Source organism: Numida meleagris, chromosome 4, assembly GCF_002078875.1.
Source record: "Numida meleagris isolate 19003 breed g44 Domestic line chromosome 4, NumMel1.0, whole genome shotgun sequence".
NCBI lineage: Eukaryota > Metazoa > Chordata > Aves > Galliformes > Numididae > Numida > Numida meleagris.
The window spans coordinates 53,132,403-53,152,829 of NC_034412.1; the positions used below are offsets into that span (position 1 = coordinate 53,132,403).

Below are 20,427 nucleotides of genomic sequence, written 5' to 3' on the forward strand. Positions count from 1 at the left end.
CTCGGCGGGGGTCGGGGAGAGGTGATTGTGACGGGTGCAGGTAGGCACCGGAAAAAAGGAGAAGGAAAAGGGAAGGGGCCGGGGTCGGCGCGGCGCGGCGCCGGCTGCTAGGTGGAGCCCGCGTCCACGCAACCCAGATCCGGGCCCTCGGCGCTCCCCCGCCCCTCGGCTCGCCGCCCGCCCGGCTCCGTGCGGCCGCCGCCGGGCAGGGCAGCAGCGCCGCGCCGCCTGCCGCTGCCGGGCCGCCCCCTCCCCGTGTGTGAGCCGTGCCGTGCCGTGCTGCCGGCGGCCGTGGGCCCCCCCGCGCCCGCCTAGCCCAGCCGAGCCGAGCCGGGGCTGGCGGTGTCCGCAGCGGGAGGAGGAGGAGGAAGGCTCCGGGGGGCTTCGGGGAGCTGAGGGCCGGCCGCCCCCCCTGAGTGCGGGAGCCTTTGTGTCCCCCAGCCCCGGCGGAGTGAGGGGCCGGGGGCAGGGAGCGGATGCGGAGAGCGGCTGGTGCTGCTGGAGGAGGAAGAGAAAAGGGGGATGGTGGAAGATTGCTCTCCTTTTTTTTTTTTTTTTTTCTTTTTTTTTTGGTGGTCTCTTCGGCAGCGGCTCCTCGTCCCCGGCGGCGGCAGCAGCAGCAGCAGCAGCAACAGCAAGGCAGGCGATGACCGTGCCGCATCCGGATCGCCCCGGCGGAGGTGCGGGCTCCGCGGCCACCCCCCGGCCCTGAGGCTGCCCACCTGGAGGAGGTAGAGCCGCGGGGCTGCGGCCGGGGACTGGCGGCGGGGAGAGGGGGAGAGACCGCCTCCCCATCCCCATACACCCTCCGGGATCCAACGTGTGCTGCGGGAGGAGAAGGCAGCGGAGGAGAGACTTTTCTTCTTCCTTCCCCCCCCCCCCCTTTTAATTTTTTTTAATTTTTTTTCTTTTTTTTTTCTTTTTTTTTTTTTTTAACATTTTTCTTTCCTTGGGCGACGATCCCCGCTCCTCGTGTGCCTCCTGGTACCGTGGCCAGCTCTGCTTTTCATGACTGGATTGTGGCAGCAGAAGCAGCAGCTCCCCGCTGCAGGTTGTTGAGGAACCGATGAGGATTGGCATCTCGGCAGCCGGAGGTGACTAAAGGTAACGGAGCACCCTCCATCTGAGCGCCCTCCATCCGCCGGGCGCCTCACGGATCGGTGCCGGCCCCGCATCCTACCCGCGCCGGGCTGAGGGCTGCCCGCTGCCATCGGATCCCATTGGTTCCTATGGAGGGTGGTGGTCCTTGGGGGGGGCTGCGTCCTGCAGGTAACGGGGGCTGCGTGCTGGGGATGGAGGGGATGGATGACTGCGGGGAGATGGAAGAGCCTCGGTAGGTTTTGTGTCTGCTCTTCCTTCTCTATGGAAGGAATATGTGGCTTTGCTGCTGTTACCCGGAGAAATCTCTGAGTTTCCTTTGCTGCTTCATGCCTATACCCCTCGGAGGATGGATGTTCTTATCGCATTGCTGGAGGGGTGCCTGGAGAAGCCGCCGTGTTTCTGGATGGCAGCAGGAGGACGGGGCCGTGGGTGGGATGCTGCCGGACAGGGGCACGTTGAGGGCTGCTTGTGCCTGGCCGTGGGGTTGGCAGGAGTCTGCAGCCCAGTCCTTGCAGGCAGAGGGAAGCGTACAGCCCAGGTGGATGCCTGGCTGGTGTGTTCGCTGTTTGCTGGCTGTCTGCAGGGCTCTGTTCAGCAGGGACATTTTTTGAACGAGAGGGGCCAGTATGTATGGATGGGTGGAGGAAAAAAATGGTAAAAATTCCATTCCCCTTATTCCCCCCCCACACTTCTTTTCTCTTCTTCTTCTTCTTCTTCTTTTTTTTTTTTTAGCTCTTTTATTTGCTTGCTAAATTACTTGCTTTTCCCTTGCAACCGTCTTTCGGCTATTTAACTTGGAAATATGCTCGTGAGAGTGGCGATTGCCGCCTGCCACGAACCAGGGAGCACTCCTTTCCCTTCGCAGCGTAAGCAGCCCAGCTCTAGCTGGTGCCTGTATAGCTGGTGGAGCTGTAGCTGTGGTGCCCAGAAATGAGTTGGTGGTTGGACTAGATCATCTTAGTGGTGTTTTCTGACCTTAATGATTCTATGAAATGTACTTTGGGGTCTGTGTCTCATCCGTGCCCAGAGCGGTCCATAGGAGCAATGAGCCCCCCGTGCATTCCTTTGGTTTTTCACCCTGTGGATGTGCAGCTGTTTGTTTTTTTCAGGAGGGATTGTGAGGTAGGAAGGGAGCCTCTCTCCCTATCCTGATCGGCATGCGATTCTTCTCTGCTGTTGTTAAAACAACTCATATGTGGCCAAAAGAAATGTATTGTTGCGTGCTCGTCGCCGTAGCATTCCCAGCTTTGGCCACAACAACCGAGTCTGTTGTATTTACGTTCCTGTTTGGGTTACTCATGAGGAGGTATTAGCGTTTCCCCTCTCCCAGCCCTAGCTGCTTGGAAGGAGGCTGAGGTGCAAACATAAAAGGATGAGAATGCCCTCTGTGCTTTGCTATGGGGCAGGAAGAAAGCCTGCAAGTCACTGTTCCTTTTTGATACTGTAGCATTGGTTATTCCAGGGTGCTGGATGGAGATACTCAAAGCCAACAACAAAAAATTCTTTTCTGGAGTAGAAATGAATGCATTTCTTTTTGTTATGGAATGCTGTCTCAGAGTGCAGCCAGCGCTGCTTGCCTGGTATTGAGTAGCAGCGTGTGCCTCGTCGAGCTCATTTATCATAATTTCCAGGGGCTCGCGATATGAACAGGCTTCTACTGTGTATTCATTAGGAAAAATCCTTGCACCGAGTTTTATGGGGCAGGCCAGGTGCTGCAGGTTAAAGAGGCTGGTGTCGGCGAGCCCATGGCTGTCGCTTTGGGAGAGCAGAGCAGGAAAGGCGCAGAGCCGCCTGCCTGTGCCGCTGGTGGGTGACAAAGTTTAGAGCAGGGCCGGGAGCTTTTCTGAAGGTGAAACAGCTGCGCTCCAGTTGCAGGAGGGACACAATCCCCTTGTTGTGGTTGGGGCTCCTTAGCAGAGCCTTTTCCATACTGAGCGTGGTTTACTACAAAGTAGCTGTTATGTTGTTACCTGCAGGCAGCAGTGAGGCTGGCACCGGTCTCTGTGTGCCAGAAGGACCGGAGTTCATAAAGCTAGAGCGAGCCTGTGAGTTCTGTATGATTCCATTATTTGTCCCTGTCGGTGGCTGCATCACTCCCATCCTGTGCTGGCTGCAGGGCTGGAGGAGCTCATCCCGGCATGGTTTCTCCCACAGGGCAACATGAACTCAATGCCCTTCGCTGGCCGTGTGGGGAAGGCAGGCGGGCTTGGAGGAGGAGATGCTGGCAGGGTGCTGGCTGGGTGTCCGTGCCACCCAATGAAAGGTGTAAAATGGTGTGGACTGGATTACTGGAGAGCAGGGTGCCCGACCTTTCGCCTCGGTCAACACGTCAGCTGGGGAGTGCGGTGCCGCTGGGAGGGCTTTCACATTCAGAGCATGAGCGCATGCATCATCAATGCCAGTAAATGAGATGCACACGGGAGAGGGAAGGCTTTGTAAATGGAGCAGTCCTGGGAGCTGCTGATTTATTATTGCAAATTTTGATACTAATAGCGTTGGGACTGGTGTAGATTGGCTGGGAAACTGTTTCTTGTGTGGCGTGGCATAAAGGATGGGCTGGAGACTGATGAAAGATGTGGAATTTGGGGAGGAAGAATGGATCAGGGAAAAGCTGTAGTACGAAGGATGGACGCAAGGCATAAAAACGAACCTATTTCATTGTATTACTAGTTGGTTGTTGAAACAGCTCAGTGCTCTGATGGGAGTGATTTTGACAGAACTTTGTATTCTTTGGAGCATTCCTGCTCATCACAAGAGAGCACTGGAAATGCAGCTCCCAAATTCTCATATTGGAGGTGGTGCTGATACTGCTCTGAGAGTGAGGAGTACTGAGATACCAGGATGGCCCTTTAGAGCAAACATTTGTTGTCCAGCCACTTCTGATGGGAGGCTGCTTGTCAGGTGGGATGCACCTGGTGAGCATGGAAGCTCTGAAGAGACCTTACTATAGTTCATGAGGATTCCCAGCTCTTCCCTGCCAGCTCCTCTCTCTTCCAACAGATGCGCTCCTGCTGGGATGCGGTGTAATGCTTTCTTTATGCTTCCCACTAGATAAGTATCTACAGTGCACTATTCCTTGTGAATAGGTGCTCTCCTACCAAGGAGTGAAGTAGGATGGAGACTGTGGTGTCTGCAGAAGACACCTATGGGATGGGAATAGCTGAGACAGACTGGGAAAAAACAATGGGCACAGTGTGTAGGCTGTAACTTTTCCTTCAGCGGTCTTTTCAAAGAGACTTCTGATTTTGGCTGTGAGTCAGATGAGTTTATTATAGACTCATGGAATGACTTGGGTTGAAAGGAACCTTAAAGCCCACCCAGTTCCAATCCCTGCCCATGGGATGGTTACCCCCCACCAGATGAGGCTGCCCAGGGCTCCATCCAACCTGGCCTTGAGCGCCTCCAGGCATGGGGCATCCACATCTTCTCCGTTGTGTTTATCCATCATTGCACCATGCATCTGTAGCTGTATCAAGGAAACCAGCCTCTTCAGGGAATAAAAATTTCATTTCAGTGGTATTATGGGCCATATTTTACTTATTAAGCTTGAGGTGCTAGGGAGGGTAGAGGAGGAGGCTGATGACCTCTGCATATAAGCCCTACATGTGCTCCAGAAATACCATCACAGGGCACTGTGATGGAAACGTGACCCATGCAGAACACTGCTGGAACAGAGGGGCACCCAGTTGGAACCTGCAGGCATTGTGTACTAGTGAAACCAACCCTCATTTATCTGATCCACAGGTCTTGGCTGGGCAGCAAGTAGTTTTGTGGTTGGTTTTTGTTTGTTTTGGTTTTCTAATGTGAACTATGATTAGTGGAGATGGGGATTTTTTTTTCCTGTCGCAGTGAAGAGAAGCTGATATTCAAGAAGCATGGGGATGTGGCATCTTTTCAAACACACACCCCGCTTCAGCATCACATTTCTACAAGTTAGATTGTAGTGTTTTTGACAGAGGTGATATTTCAGACTGAATGAAGTTGCTTGAACCACTAAAAAGTAGAAGACTGCCCACTTCTAACATCTGTGTATGAAAAGAGGTAAAAATGAAGATGTTTTTATTTCAGACCTGACATCTCTTGGTTTCAGGGGCCATGAAACAGATACCTTTCAGAAGGACGCAGAGAAATGTTTGGAAACTGTCATTAGAGCATTGTTTAAATGGATAATAGTCACAGACTTCAACTGCGCAGCCATTAATGTGTGGCCTGAGACTAACAGGATATATTTTTTGGTTTTGATAAGTGCATTAGTCAGCATACGAGTAATTCCATGGGAGGCATCTCAGAAGTTGCAAGACTGCTGCAGCAATCTGTAGCGCAGCTCTGGTTCATTGCAAAGGATACCTTACAGGGAACATCTTTGGAATTCTTTGTACTGTGTTTTGAATAGATTGCTTCATAGCTCTGCTACTATTAATTGGAAAAGCTTACTGACTTGATTGCGGTTGGATCCTTACCGGGCATAAATCAGTTCAAGTCATTGATTGCACCTCTCAGTGAAGCTATGCATTTCTTAAACTTATGATGAAACATCATAAATACAAAAGATGAGCATGAATGTTTTCTTACAACAGTGCAAAGCTGAAATGAGGTGAAGATGAGTGTACGTGCTTTTGCAGAAATGGTCCTTAAAATGTGATCAAGGCATTGCCCTACTGTGATGTTCTATGCAAAGGTGCCCGTGTTTGCTGGCACTGTTCTGGTTTGAACCTAGCACCTTCAGCTAACGCTTCAGAAATGCTCTAAGTGGTATAAACCAATGATGAGTAGTCTGCTTGTAATGCTCATCAGATACAAGTCCCTTCTCTATTAACACTTTTAACCTTTCCCATTCCACAGAAACAAAGGGTCTGGTTGCAGATGTAAGGAACCTCAACGAATGGACACAGTTTCCAGTGAGAGAGAGAGAGAGAAATATTCTGACTATTTCAGTCCTAGTGCATTCACTTCTCCTATGGGCACACACAACCAAGCATTGTGATCTTTTGGGGAGCAGACAGAGGTCTGCTTTTTTTGTTGTTGTTCAAACTTGAAGAAGTGGAAAGAAGGTATTTAAGGATTGCACCTATACTTCAAACGTAAGCACAGACATATGTATGTAGGTATGTGTATTCATCAAAACAAAACAGATTTTTATGGGGTATGCTGAGCAACCACTAATTTTATCAGGGTTGAGGCTGGTCATTGGTATTTGCTGTAGCAGCCTGTTTCTGTTTTGATGTTGCTGATCCCAAGGCTGTCTTAATGAGAAGATTTTCCACAAAGAGAGCAGAAGAGAAGTGTCGTTGCTGCATGGAAGCGCAATTTGCAGCTTTCTTGAATATGTTAACGTAGGGGGCAGAGATGTGTCAGAGATGGGCATGGTAGCCAACTGAGAGCCCATCTAAGCTAGATGGAAATTTAGCCTGGCCAAGATACTGAGCAGCCTGTGAAGCTCAGATTTAGCTTAATACAGCAGAAGAAAAAGTTCTGGAAATATAATGAATGTGCAGTTGCCTGACTTTTAGCTGTTTTATATTTTCTTTCCAATTATTTCCACAAAACGGCATGTGAATGCTAAGACTTGTGTTCCATAGGCAGCCTGGAAAGAGCAGGAGGAAGGAAGGAGATACTGGAGAGTTCATTTAGGAGGTGGCACATCAGTAAGCCTGAACTTTGCACAATGTGAGACCGTGAATCTCCAGTTGTGGGGATGTTTTGATTCCTAGCGGTGCCAGCACAAGCCGGCTTCAACCCACGCAGCTTCTTTGCTTGTGCAAAGCACGGCGACCCCCCGTTGTGTTCCATGGGCTGGTGCTGCTGTTTGTGAGCGCTGCAGAGGCAGCGTGCCTTGCTGTTCCGCACCGCGTCGCACACCCCGTGCTGGCCTGAGCCTGCGAGAATAGAGAGGGACCTCAGCCCAGTTTTTGATGTTCTGCATGGGTGGGTACCCTGAATACTAACATGCATTTCAGTGACAGCTGACCCTGTAAGGAGATTTTCAATAGCTTTTTTTTTTTTTCCTCCTTTTTTTCTCTTCTCTTCCTTCCCTCAAAGCCATTCCAAAGCCTGCTGAGGGAAAAGAGGAAAAAAAAGTTCGCCCATCGAAGCCATCTCTTTGAATAGGTTTCACTGTTGGATAGAGCCGAGGAGGGTTTAGGAGATCATGTTAACTGCTTTTCTTTCACACCTCTTTAGCAACTGTTTGTGTGTGTGTGTGTGTGTGTGTGTGTGTGTTTTACTGACTGACACATCACTTTGAAATTCCTGTCATTTGCTTCAAAGGAGATGGGGTTTTTTGTTTATTTTTTAGGTAAGGTGTATACTTGTGGTTCCTCTCCCCCCCCAAGTCTTCTGGGTAATATTACCCCCACAGTAAACAAAAGCCTTTTGGATTCTGTCCTGAAGGACTCTTTCTGTCAAGGCTGTCTGGATGTACACAGAACTGGTCTACAATCATGTAGTCAATGGTTTATTATGAGAAACATCCTTTTTTTTTTTTTTTCCTTTTAACCTCCAGCACACAACAAATTGATCAGCTGGATGCTGTGCCTTTGCTTGACTTTCTGTGTGATCTAAACTGTTATTCCTTCAGATATAGGATGTTGCAATCATGGGCTTTAATCATTTGGAACTGCAGTGTATATATATCCCATTTCCAAGGGAAATTCTGATGTGACTACTGCACTTTACACTCCCACAGCACAGACTTGAAGAAAATGTCAGTTTGGATTATCTTTAATGGATGCATGTGTGTGGAGTGGTTGTCTGTTGTGTGGAAGCCGTTAGGTCAAAGCCTGAACCAGTGATTGAGCACCTGGTGAAGGGGCATGGCCAGCCCTGGGAGCACAGGTGTGAGTAATTCACCTGTGCAAGTGAAACCAGGGTCCACTCCTCCCTACCGTCACTTAAGGGCTGGCAGCCAAAGGGGGAGGATTTCTGTGCGGAGACTACCTCTTTTTTCGAGTTTCCAGCAAGTCCTTATTCTTGGAAAGAGTAAGCTATTCTTTCTTTATTACTGAATTATAACCACTACTTTTCTGGGTTATCTGAAATTGATTAACGGCAGCTATGTCAACTGCTGCCTATCCTTATGTAGGTCTTTTTTTCTCTCTTCTTCTGGTCTTATATTGCTTTTTCTTCTTGTATTTTAACAGAAGGGCTGTACTATTACAAGTTTTGCTTAGTTGGGTTGACTCCAAAATGATGCGTGTCTTGTTGTGTAAAATTTATTCTGAAAGGTGCTTGAAATATAGCAGTTACGCTCTATAGAGTGATAACTTGTGACCTTTTGACAAGTGATCCGCAATTACAATTGTAATGCACTTTATAGATCTCTCTAAGTAGGTCACCAATTTGCAATGAGTCTTTCTAAAGTCTGTGTAATGCGTTTTGATTATGGGATAGGGAGCACTTCTCCATGTAGCATTGCTGATTCGGGAAGGAAGGCTGCAATGCAGCAAGAAAATTGTACCTGAACAAAAATCCTTCATTTCACGAGAAATATGGGTGCATGTCACTGATCCTTTAAGATCAGATGTTGTTTGTCCACAGAATGCTTGACCCCATGAGCAGCTCCATGCATGCATGCAGTAGGGATGAGATGTTGGATAACTTGAAGTAAAAAGACGTACCTCAGTAACTGTTTATGCCAGCTTAAACCGAGAAGCTGTAATTCTTCCATTCAGGGGAAAAAAAATCTGGATCTCTGCTGTGCTTATCGTGGTGTCTATGAAAAGGTGTTTATGGGGACACTTGCAGCGGGAAGAAAAGCTCTGGTGGGGGAATATACCTAGAAGCTGCTTTTCTGTTTGCTTTCTCCGGCTTTGGGGTAGCAGATGGGGGCTTGTCTGCCCTGATGTCTTCACGCTTGATCACTCGCTCATCCCATGTGAGCAGACCAGCATAACCCATGGGCCCATGCAGGGGTGAGGATGCAGGCTTTTGTCTGACCCCTTTCAAGCAGCAGGCTTGATCACAGCTAGGGTCCGGGGTTCTTCCCAAGTTCATGTAGTGTGAGGCCAATAAGTAATCACTGTGATAAAACTGGCAACTCAATACATAAATGAAATAGTAGAAGTCAATGACAAAGTACTAGGAGAATTAGTGATGAATATCATGGAAATGTGATCGGTAGTAATACAGTTGTATTTTGTAGTTGCAGTAATGTAGTGCTGCTTCTTGAACTGGTTCTGCCTCTTCCTACTGCATTATAATAAATGGCAAAACATACATTGATATAGGGGTGCCAGGTCCACTCCAAATTCACAACTCAGATGAGTCTGTGCTGCTCTGCAACAGGAGCTGTAGCCAAACATTGAGCAGATAATCTTTTTTTTTCTGTAAATCAGTTTTTCTTTTGTACCATAGATGTTTGTGTGGGTGGTTCCTCACTGACCACAAAAGATGTGGGTTTTGTTGTCTTTCACATACATTCTCTATTGAATTAACGGAGTTGTGCAGTTTTGTCTGTCACACTTGGATGGGATACTGCAATGATTTAATTTAAAATGAAAGAGAGATGTCTTCATTTTAGGGAAAACCGTGGTTAAGCGGTGAGAATAAGCAGGTCTGGCCTTTACCAGAAACCCTAATTAGAAGAAATCCCATGTACGGTTGACCTTGACTATTGAGACAACCCTCAAAGAAGAAAGAGTACTAAAAATTAGTATGCTGCCAGCGTTGCACTTTTATTATTTGACGTTATTAAGCAAACTCGGTGTGTATTTCTTTTTTTGAAGCGTTTGATTAAATGTGTGATCTTATCTTGGTGAAATGGCCCGCTGGGCTGCAGACAGTGGTGTTCAGAAATGAAATTTGTTTAGAGCCTCTGAACAGACATTTATTCAATGAGACCTTTCTTGAATAATAGATGACAGCGAGATAGCTGTGCAACGTGTTTTTGGGTTTGGGCTTTTTAAAAAATACGCAGAGGCTTGCAGTGTTGCAGTGGGAGGAGAAGACAACACAAGTGCACAGAAGTGAGAATAGGGTGTGTATGTAGAGAAATTATCTTGTTCTCTCAGTAGAGATTTGAGACCTTACGTCTGATGTTGTCCAGGGCAGAATCAGGCCTCAATTTTGTCACAATTTGCAGTTTGGGGGCTGCATGTTGACATTATCCTTTAGCTAGAGTTGTGAAGATGCTTCTTGTGGAAGTAAAAACAAACAAACAAAAAATAAAACACCAACACTGAAAAACCCCCAACTGTGAACCTGGGAGTTGGGTTGTTGCCTCGTGGAGCCAGCATTATCTGTTTTCCAACCAGTCAGCTTTGTTGTCATTTTCCATACCGCTCACAGGGATAAGGTTTTGTTGAGCATGTGGACTGCACAGGATTCCAAGCTATTAACAAGTGATTGCACGCCTTGCTTTTCCCAAGGTGAAGCTGAGAGGGAACACGGTATCTGAAAATGTACTTCTTTGTTCAGTGGTGGAATTATAAGAATGTACTGTGGTGATCTCTGAGGGTGAGAGATGTGGATTTTCTGAGCTGCTCTGCCTCCCTCTGCAGAGGGGCCTTCTTTTGTATAGCAAGTTTGCTTTTGAATGAGAGGAGTCCTGGAGTGCCTGTGCTGTAGAAGTACGTTTTGATCAATCCCCATCTGCCCTGGTGCTCCCCTGCCTTGTGCGGCAGCTGTCTTTACATCAGGTGAGATGGTGATTAAGCAATTTCTCCTTCTAGAGGTAAAACTAAAGCTTTCCATTAGAAGAGCCAGTTAAAAGATGTGAGCTTAATGCCTTGATGATATGCTGAGGTGTGAGCTTAGGAGTCCTCCAGCATTTGATGGTCCAGCTGCTCATCTGCCCTCCTCCCTGTGCGGTGTGGTTATTTCTCGGTAGGGCTGCTTAGCTGTCAGGCCAGCTTGGCGGCGTTAGTACTAAGTATTAACGTATATATTTTAAAGCTCATTCTTTCTACAGGGGAAACTTTCCTGTTAAAAGGCAGCTTGCTAGAGAAAGTAATGGTCATACTCAAAGTCAGTCAGGGAAGTGAAGATAGAAACTTCACCAGGCTGAAGTCTGTTTGCCATCTACTCTTGTGTAGAAGTAATTCGGTCTAAGTAACTTCATATGCAGTGGGCAGCAGGGAAGGTTTCAGAACTGAACTTGTGGTAATGTGTTTCTGAACTGAGAGTGGTAACTTGATCTTTTTTTGTCTTTATGCAAATGCTGCAGAGTAGTCTCTTAATGGGACTATAAAATGAGAAGAAAAATCATCACAAATGTCTAGGGTGACTGTCTATAAACAGTCCTTTACTCTGAAGGATAAGCCTATGTTTTTTCAAATTGAAAAAAAAGTTACTGCACAAGCTGGGGGTGCTGGATGCATGCATGCTGTGAACACACTGCTGATGCTTCCATTCCTCAGAAAAATGGATCCTGGGTAAGGCTGCACAGGAGCAGTGCTTGTTCTGTAACATTTCAGATTGAATGTCACGGGAAATTTCTTCTCTGAGAGAGCAGTGAGTTATTGGCCCAGGCTGCCCAGGGAGGTGGTGGAGTCACTGTCCCTGGTGGTGTTCAAGAAGTATGGAAATGGGACACTGATGGATGTGGTTAGTGAGCATGTTGGGCATGGGTTGATGGTTGGACTAGATGGTCTTAATGGTCTTTTCCACCCTTTATGATTTTTATGATCCCATTTCCATACCTGGAAATGAGAACTTGAGGACTTTGTCTCAGTAGGAACTTTGGGAATCTGGTTCCCCAAACTTTAGGGATGGTCCCACATTCACTAATGCTGTTTTTACTCTTGGCGGCAAAAATTAGCGCCGTGTGAATCCCACAAGGAAGGGAAGTTTCCTCCTTAAAACATCGCTGTAGGGCTGGTGGCATCCTGACCTGGTGCCAGGTGTTACAAAAACATGCAGAGAGGAGCTGCTGCCCATGCTGGAGGCAGCACGAGGCTGCTGCAGCATATCCTGATTGTTCTACTTTGTAACAGTGCTTACTTTCTTTTCTTGTTGTTTTTTTTTTCTTATTACAATCAGCATTATCTCAAGTGGAAATTAAATTATTCACCTCTTGTCATTTAGCAACTACGTCTTCTGCTGGATTTGGGCTTATGTCTGTGCCTGACACAAAAGGTTGTCCAACCTCTCTTTAGCTTACTGTTTTTCTGATGTGTATTGTGTTATGGCTTAAACCGTGTAAGTCTCATGTGACTAATTTTTGGCATGTTGGGGAGCAAGGGACTAATCACAACCACTCAGTTCAGCTTGTGTGTTTTTGCAGTAATAAGGTTCAAAGGTTTCAGTGTAATTATGTTAAATTTCTAGCCTCCTCACTAATTTTGTGCAGATTGAGGGGAGAAATGAAGATCTGCTTATGCCCTAAGGAGCTTCTTCCCTTTCAGCAAGGCAGGTGGTGGTGTCCAACTACCACAGCCTACTCTTTTCCTGGTAGTACACCTACTCCATTTTCTGGTAGATTCTGCTCCTTGATTTTCAGACTCATTGCATCAGATATCCAGGATATATAACAAAGATATATGTGCATTGACTTGTACTCTTTTAACACAGATTAGTTATTTAAATTAAGGAAGAGGATGCCTTTCATCGATAGGGCAAGATAAAATAATAGCAGGAACGCGGCTTTTTTTTAATGCAGGTCTGTGGCTTTGGTGCTGAGATTTCAGCAGCTGGCAAGATGCTCAATCATCTGGGAAGACCTGATGGAAGCCACAGATTAATCACGTTGTGATATCTTGATGTTTCCTTGCATGTTTGCATTGCAGCATTCAGCTATAGGTACTGATGTTGCATCATGGCGGAAAAAAAAAGTCAGTGTGTGCTGATGGGAGAGAATGAGCAGATAGCTGCAGTGTCGTCTCTGTTTTGTGGCTGCGATGAGTTGGGAAGAGAAATTTTTTCTTCCCTTTGTCTTTTCTTTGCAATTGCCCACCTTGCCTATTGGTTTTCATCTGTTTGCACTTTTGGATATCAGGACAATGAAAAATGTATTCCCTTGTTTTCCATGTGTTGTGGTTTAACCCGGCAGGTCACTCAGCACCACGCAGTCATTGGCTCATCCCTTCCCAGGGGGATGGAGGAGAGAACTGGAAAAAAACAAACAAAGCAGAACTCATGAGTTGAAATAGAAGTATCTACTAAGATAGAGAAAAGGAAAAAGATAGTACTTATGACTACATATATGTGTGTGTGTATATATGAATATATTTAACAAGTAATGCAGAAGCAATTGCTTACCACTCTGACTGGTGCCCAACTTGCACCCTTCAAAACTCTCCTTCCACATGATGTCATACAGCATGGAATATCACTTTGTCCAGTTTAAGTCAGCTCTCCTAATTCTGTTCCCTCCCAGTTCCTGGGGGTTCTTTGCTGTGAATGGCCTTGGCCTATACAGCGCTGCTTAGCAGCAACTATTAACATCAGTGTGTTATCAGCATTGTTTTTCTTCTAGAACCAAACATAGCATCATACCAGATGCTGTGAAGGAAACAATTCTGTCCCAGCTGAAACTAAGATACTGTGTTAGTAGGATTTTTCTTGTTTCTATATTGCTTTTGTCAGATAGACATAAAGCAAAGAGGCAGTCTTCTCTTTTGGATGGAGGAGCAGCAGTTGTCTCTTTTGAGTCTGTCTTTAGCTTTAGTTCAGAGAATTCTTCAGGGTGATATGAAAATGTCCCTTAATTTGTCTGCTTGGATGGGGGCCAGCAGAGGTTTTCTTGTGTGGGCTTGCTTTGTTTGTTTTCCTCAAAAATTGTGTGCTCATTCAGGCCAGTTGCTGCTGGGTATAGTGTTTGTAGCTAATTAAAAATAACCACTAATTGAGAGCGAAATGTTGTGAGCTTGAATTTTCCTGCACTTCATCTTGGATGAGTGTTTTTCTGGAAAAGCAGGAGTGAATCTGCTTCAAGATGCTTCCTTCAATTTGTAGATGGATAAAGATACATTTGAAAACTAGCTTAGTGTTGACTTGTAACATTGGTAAAATATGTGGGAAATTGGACTTCCCTTAAAAAAGTGCAGCGTCTTGTCACATTTGTGTCTTTCAGAAATAAATTTGTATTTGCTGTAAGTAGACATTATGCAGTACAGATGGGGCAGGTGGTGGAGAGGCAAGGTTGGATCTCTTCGTGGGGACCCGTGAATGCACTTCTATAGAGTGTATGCTTTTGTTACTGAATTTGGTGTAGGAATTCCTGAGCAATGCTGCTGTCTGCATAATCTGTATAATAGTATCAGAGCAGATAATCAGAATTTCCTTTTCCCCCATCTGTCTGGTACCAGCAGCAGAGGTATTGTTTTCAGGTGTGTTATTCTGAAAAGTAGCCTAGTACTGACTCATGATATCACTAAAATAGGTGGGAAATTGAATTTTCTTTAAAAAGTGCACTTTTCACCAGACCTCATCTATGAGGTGAGTGTCCCCGTGTCTCTCTACTCGTGTGTCACCTGGTTCAGGCTTGCTGATCGCCATGAGGGAGATGTCTTTGGGATGTTCCTGAGGGATGAGCAGCGGCATTTCAGCTTCAGCCCATTGCACAAGTGTGGCACTGTCTCTTCTGGCGTAATCCCCTTGTGCGCGTGATCGATCTGCTGCACTTGCTTTGGTTCCTGCTGACCTTTATGGTCTCTTGCCTTTTATTTTTAGACAGTTCTGTGTGTGCCTCTAATTAAAAATAATGTTTCAGTGCTTCAGCGAAAGAGGCATATGTACAATGACTTCACCAAAATTGTGATGTGCCAAAGCCTGTGAATTTTGGAGATGCCATAGTGGTTGTTGCTGATCTGGAAATAACAGGTTGTAAGTTGGCTATGAAAGGAGTAAAAGAAGAAAGACAGAAAACATTTTCTGTTATTTTATGCAGAAACAGTGAATGATGCTTGGATGCTACTTATGTATATTTCCATACTGACAAATGCTAAGGTTTCTCTTACGTCTAATTGACTCCAAATTGCTTGGCTGCTTTTTGACAAAGTACAGTGCCCTTGCAAGTTAACATTCTTCTCTTCTCTCTGAAATTACTGAACAAGATTACTGGAGCCTGTGCGGTCTCCAGAAAAGCTTCCCAGCCTGCAGCCTGCCTGCTGTCCTCTGTACAGAGGTATCTGTGTGTGAGCCCATCATTTAAGCTGGCCTCCTAGCAAGTGGGAAGAGGCAGGCACGTCTGCAGCATGATTTCTTTCCCTTCCTTTTTATGTAGACATTTCAAATAGGTCAGATGAATTTCACCCTAAAACTTCTCTCCACTGACTGTAAAGGAAGCCTAAGGTGAAAACTTGGAGACGTTTACATTGCAGATACCTTAAGTCAGAGGAGGTGAATCCCACCACAGGAAATTGCTGGCTTTGGCTCACAGTACATTTCCAATTTAAATCTGACTGTGTGATAAGCAGGTGCCCAGTGCAGCAGCAGTGCCGATCCAGCAGGATGGCTGGTGATTTTGTAGAGAAATTAAGGTGGCCCCAGGCCCCTAAGTACCTTGCACCCTGGGGGAGTGCTCAAGAATCATAAAGGTATTAAGGCACATACCTTAAATATCACGAAAATAAATGCAGGGTTGGTGGAACGTGAGTGATCCCTCCTGTTTGTTGTAGTGGGATATGAAGTTCTTGTACCCTGCATTCAGAGTGGGGCTCCCGTTGCATGCTTTTGTACCTCTGCTGTTTTCCCCAGGCTGTGTAGTATGGCCATCTGTGAGCCTAATTCCACCTTTGCCCTCCCATTTTTTTTTCCAAAAATGTTATAAAGTTGATGTTGGGAGACATGTCTGCCTCAGTTCATTTGGGAAGGCATCCTGAGGTAGGTACTTTGTGCAGCCCAGATCTTTCCTTGACCCTGGACGAATTAAGGAGTGAGCTAATGATGCCATGTCCTCTGAATATGGAGTTGATAGATCCTACTGCATTCTTTGTTCAGAACATTTGGAAAAAAAATATTTTCTTCCCTCCTTTCTTAAGCTACAGAGAGCTGCAGTCTAGACAGATGTTTCAGTGCAGGTTTTGGCTGCTCCTCTCAGCCCCAAACCCAACTCTTGGTTTTGCCATCTGTTTCAGAGGCTGTATGGGGAGGAACCAGCCTGGGAAATGCATCTCTAATTTTAGAATCTCCATTTGGTTTGTAGCTCTGGCTGGGCTGTTTTCAATTGGGATTGGTTTCCTGACTGGCTCACAGCTGATTTTTTTTTTTCTGTAGCTGTGTGATACCAGTACAAGCTATGGGACAGCACAAGGAGTGCAGATTGGCTTAAAATGCTGTCGCTATTTGTGTGGAAATGCTTGTTGAGCTACAGTGTGTATGTGTTACGTGTCTCATTGTTTTTTTCTCTTCTTTATAACTTCTCTAAAAATAGTAGAAAGTTGAAGATGACCCTCACTTGAATCCCTTTGGTATGATGGGAAGGATGTTTGGTCTCCATCAGTGTTCATCAAACATCAACAGATGTTGATGGGTGCAATTTCTTCTGCATGGAGGAATTCTGTGACATACCTTTGCTCCGTATGCACTTCCATGTCAGACACCATTCTGTCAGACTGCCCCTCTGCTGTCATCTGCCACACAGCAACAAGACATGACAGAATATTGGTGGGAAGGTTCAGCCTCTGCTGCCTTATCACCAATATCCCCCTCTGATGTTGTGGGCCAGCAGAATAAAATAGGAGGCACTACTTCTGGAGCAGCTCTTGTATATTAACACATATTGGGTATGTATGTGTATATATTATGCAGAGTGTGAATATATCTCTGTGTGTTAAAACTTAGTGTGTAAGGTGTATTCTGATCTTCTCTTTCTTCCTGGTGTTTCTGATTCACTCAAGGAAAATATGACAGAATTTAAGCTCAGCCTCCTGCAATCTCATTTTACAACTTGCACAGAACTTTTGAGAGGTGTGGGAGCACAGTGCATTTCCTGCATCTTAAAAGCAGTGCTATATATACGCACAGCACGTACCCAAATCCATCACTATTGCAAATACGTAGTGTTAAATTCACTCACCCTGTTCCTAATTATTTGGTATTGGTTTCTTCTCTGCGTTGTTGGCTTTAATTTTTTAGGCAGGTGACTGGATCCCTGAGCAGCCCTTCATGTTGAATAGGAAAGAGATGCAGATTTTAAGGCCTGCACTGTGGCAGTGATGTGCTGGTTGCTGTGGCAGAATCGGCGCAAGCTGGTGCAGGGCCTGTCTTAATTTGGCCTCTGCAAACTTGTTAGGGGAGCATTTACTGAGATGCCATCGCTTGTGTTCTCCATGGTAGCTGCTGCGTTCAGTTATGAGCTAGTGATCTCTGCACTTTTAATTACAGTGCGTGAGGTAGGTAAACTTGTATGCCAATACTGCAATGGGAAGACTGCATTATAGCCTTAGCCAAAGGAGGAAAAAAGTGTTTTCTTAAGTGTACACTAACAGCTGGTATAAATTGTGATACCATTTTTTGACAGTTTTGCCCTCATTAGAGGGCTAAGGCAATATTGCTTTGTTCCTCAGCCATAATATAAGGTAGCATATGTTATTTTCACTAAGTAGGAGAGCTGATACCGGTATGTAAATACAGCATGCCAGCTAATGATGAGGAAAAATTTTAAATTTCTACTATTTTTGATAAGTTTTAAGTGAACGATGAAAACAAAGCAGATGTTGCTGAGTCTTTACTGCAGTGTGGTTTAAAAATTCAATTTGGGCTTTACAGTCATAGTTGTCAGATCAAATTAAAAAATCAAAGGCAAGCCACATGGGATTAGATCCCATCAAGGACAAAACCAAGTGACTTACTGCCTCCAGAAAAAAAAAAGAGGTAGTTGGAGACACTCAAATTTTCTCTGCCCTGGCTGAAAATCTTAGGTTCTGATTGACATGATTTGGAGTATTCTCTTCTGGGTGACTTGTTAGTCATTGGACTTGGTAGTTCTGTTTCCAGAGTTGTTGACTAAAGAGGGTATTCCTGCCTTCCCTAATCTTCAGAAACGGTGTGTGTGTTTCACTGCAGTGATTTAGGGTGTCTCTGCAATTTGCAGCATGGCTGTGTTGACCTGCTTCAAGTACTGAGGGTTTATCTGTGTATCTAACACCTTTGCATACATTTAGCTCGGTGTTATCCCCGAACTGCTGTGGTCATGCAATGTGCCCTTTCACTGATTTGTTCTTAATAATGTCTTTGGGTTACAAAGACATGCATTCCGCTTGAATGAAATTTATTTGCAGAAAAACAGTTGTAAGTGTGCGTTCAAAATCTGTCTGCTCCTCTCCAGGGCAGCACTTAAAAACAGAGCCAGGGCCCAAGGGCTTTAAACATGATATTTTAATGATATTTTAGTTGAATCTTATTTTTTCATTTTGCTAATATTTGCCAATTTGAAATCTGAATGCATCCTCCTCTTATTGTAAATAAACTAGATTTCTGATTAGAGCTTATGGTACACTTGGGGCTCCTGTCAATACAGCTTTAGCATCTGCCTCTGTAAGAAAGCGCTGATTGAGCCTGAATGGCATTGAGGTGTTGTGTCGGGACCAGCTTTCCTACCAAAGGACTCAGCCGTACAGCCAAGTCCAAGTACTGACTTACTTCTGAATATTATTTTTTCAAATCTCCTACTCTCTTGCTGTGAGCATCTTAAATATTATTGTAATGTAGGCTTGTGTTCCCTTTGGTTTTAGAGCAGCTGTTAACACAAACTGTTCGTAGAACAGCACAGACTTCTATGGTGTTGACTTTTATTTCCTGAGTTGTTTTCCTATTTTTGTTTTTAGAAAGTGTGTAAACTTGGAGCTCCATTAGAAAAATTGAGATGTGGGGACTAGATGGCATGCATATATGGAAGGACAGCTGTGACAAAGAACGAGCTTGTCTACAGACTGTGGAGCAACGAGAAGTTAGGGGATGCACTTCAGTATCATATCTTAGCAAGCATCGGTCTCATTTGTATAGATTGGATTTAGCATTAGAACTGGCATGGAATTGCTCTTCAGGTGGTTTTTTTTGGTCAGATTTTTGCTAGCTTACCTTTCCAGGCTTTTAACGAGGTGTCAAGTGTCAAGACTTTGTTAATCCATATTAATGTGATCTCAGGCAGGAGAAGGCTTAATGGCACAAGCCCTTGTCTGTTCCCCTTCCAATTCTGAAGATAATTCGCAGTGCCCCGCCTCAAGGGAGTGACCCTGCAGGTATTTGCCTCTGGCATGGGTTGAAACCTAAAACCTTGGAGAGAATTCCAGTTTAGATTGTATGCCTGGTTTGCTGAGGATTGGCAGTGATCTCGCAGTAAGGTGGCATTTTGATAGCTTTTTCTACAGGCAGCTTTTTTAAGATGAAATTCTGGGTATTTGCAGTCACTAGCATTCATAGTATTGAATTACCTTGACTTTTCTTTTAATATTTGGTATCTATAGCTTACATATACCTGTGTTAAACAAGCCTGTAACATTAAACACTGTTCAGGAATGGTGCCTGTTTGATCTCTTCTTACAGCAATTTATATTTCTTTTCATTCTTTTGTTAAAAAAAAAAAACTTAAAGAATATGTTAACTATGAGCTATTAACCTTCATTTGCTATTAGTTGTATTGAAAGCTGGCATTGCAAATGCTGTGAGATTAAATAAATGTTTTAATTGGGTCATTAGATCCTGTGTGATTGGGTGATTGCCCGAAAGCAATGATAACAGGAAGAGGTGTAGACTGTCAGGGTCTTAATTAAGCAAAGCACTTACGCAGATACACTGCTAAGGCTGAAATTCTCCTTTGCATTTGAGCATGTGCTTTTTTAGGTTTGAGACCGTGCAGATCTCCTCTCAAACAGGGAGGACAGCACTTTGGCAGATGTGGCTCATGTGGAGGAGCTGGTGAACTTGGTTATATTGGGTTCCTGGGCAACATTTGAGTTAGCTGGAAGTGGTGCTGCACATTGGGAAAGTCTGCTGTGGTGTTTTTCTTTGCTGTATTTCTGCATTGGGAATGTTACTCATCTGTTTACAAAAAAGTAGTAAATTTCGCATCAAAATGGAAAATGACATCTTGTTTTTCACTTAGCTGCATTGAGTTCCAATGGATGCTTTCACTATTGTAACAGATGTATATTTTTATCAATACAGTACAGCAGTTCTCTGTTTGAAGCAGAAAGCTTCTGAAAGGGCCCACTGGCTGCCCAGATTTTTGTTTCTTCCTGGTGAGTGGTTTACAGTGGGAAGCAGTGGGTCAGATTGCAGAAGGTTTAAAAAATAATAATTAAAAAATCCCGATCTTTGAGGCAGGGATGTTTCTCTGTCTTGCTTCCCTGGGAAAGGGGGAAAGTTTCAGCATACTCCATTGCAAGAGAAGTATACTATCGCAAAGTGTCATGTGCTCTGTAATTGGATTGTAACTTTTTTTTTACA

General features: G+C 45.0%; 1 protein-coding gene across 14 annotated transcripts in view; it reads left to right on the top strand.

Annotated features, from left to right (window-relative positions):
• Positions 225 to 20,427, top strand: part of ADGRL3 (adhesion G protein-coupled receptor L3) — a 490,362-nt gene continuing 470,159 nt past the window's right edge. For 5 of the 14 annotated variants that reach the window (XM_021393493.1, XM_021393479.1, XM_021393490.1 and 2 more), the window contains exon 1: positions 902 to 1,104. The gene's annotated coding sequence lies outside the window, so the exon portion shown is untranslated. Of the gene's footprint in view, positions 732 to 899; positions 1,105 to 1,152; positions 1,270 to 1,319; positions 1,756 to 7,987; positions 8,080 to 20,427 lie in introns of those variants that run through there. The other 9 variants (XM_021393489.1, XM_021393492.1, XM_021393480.1 and 6 more) reach the window with 8 other exon arrangements.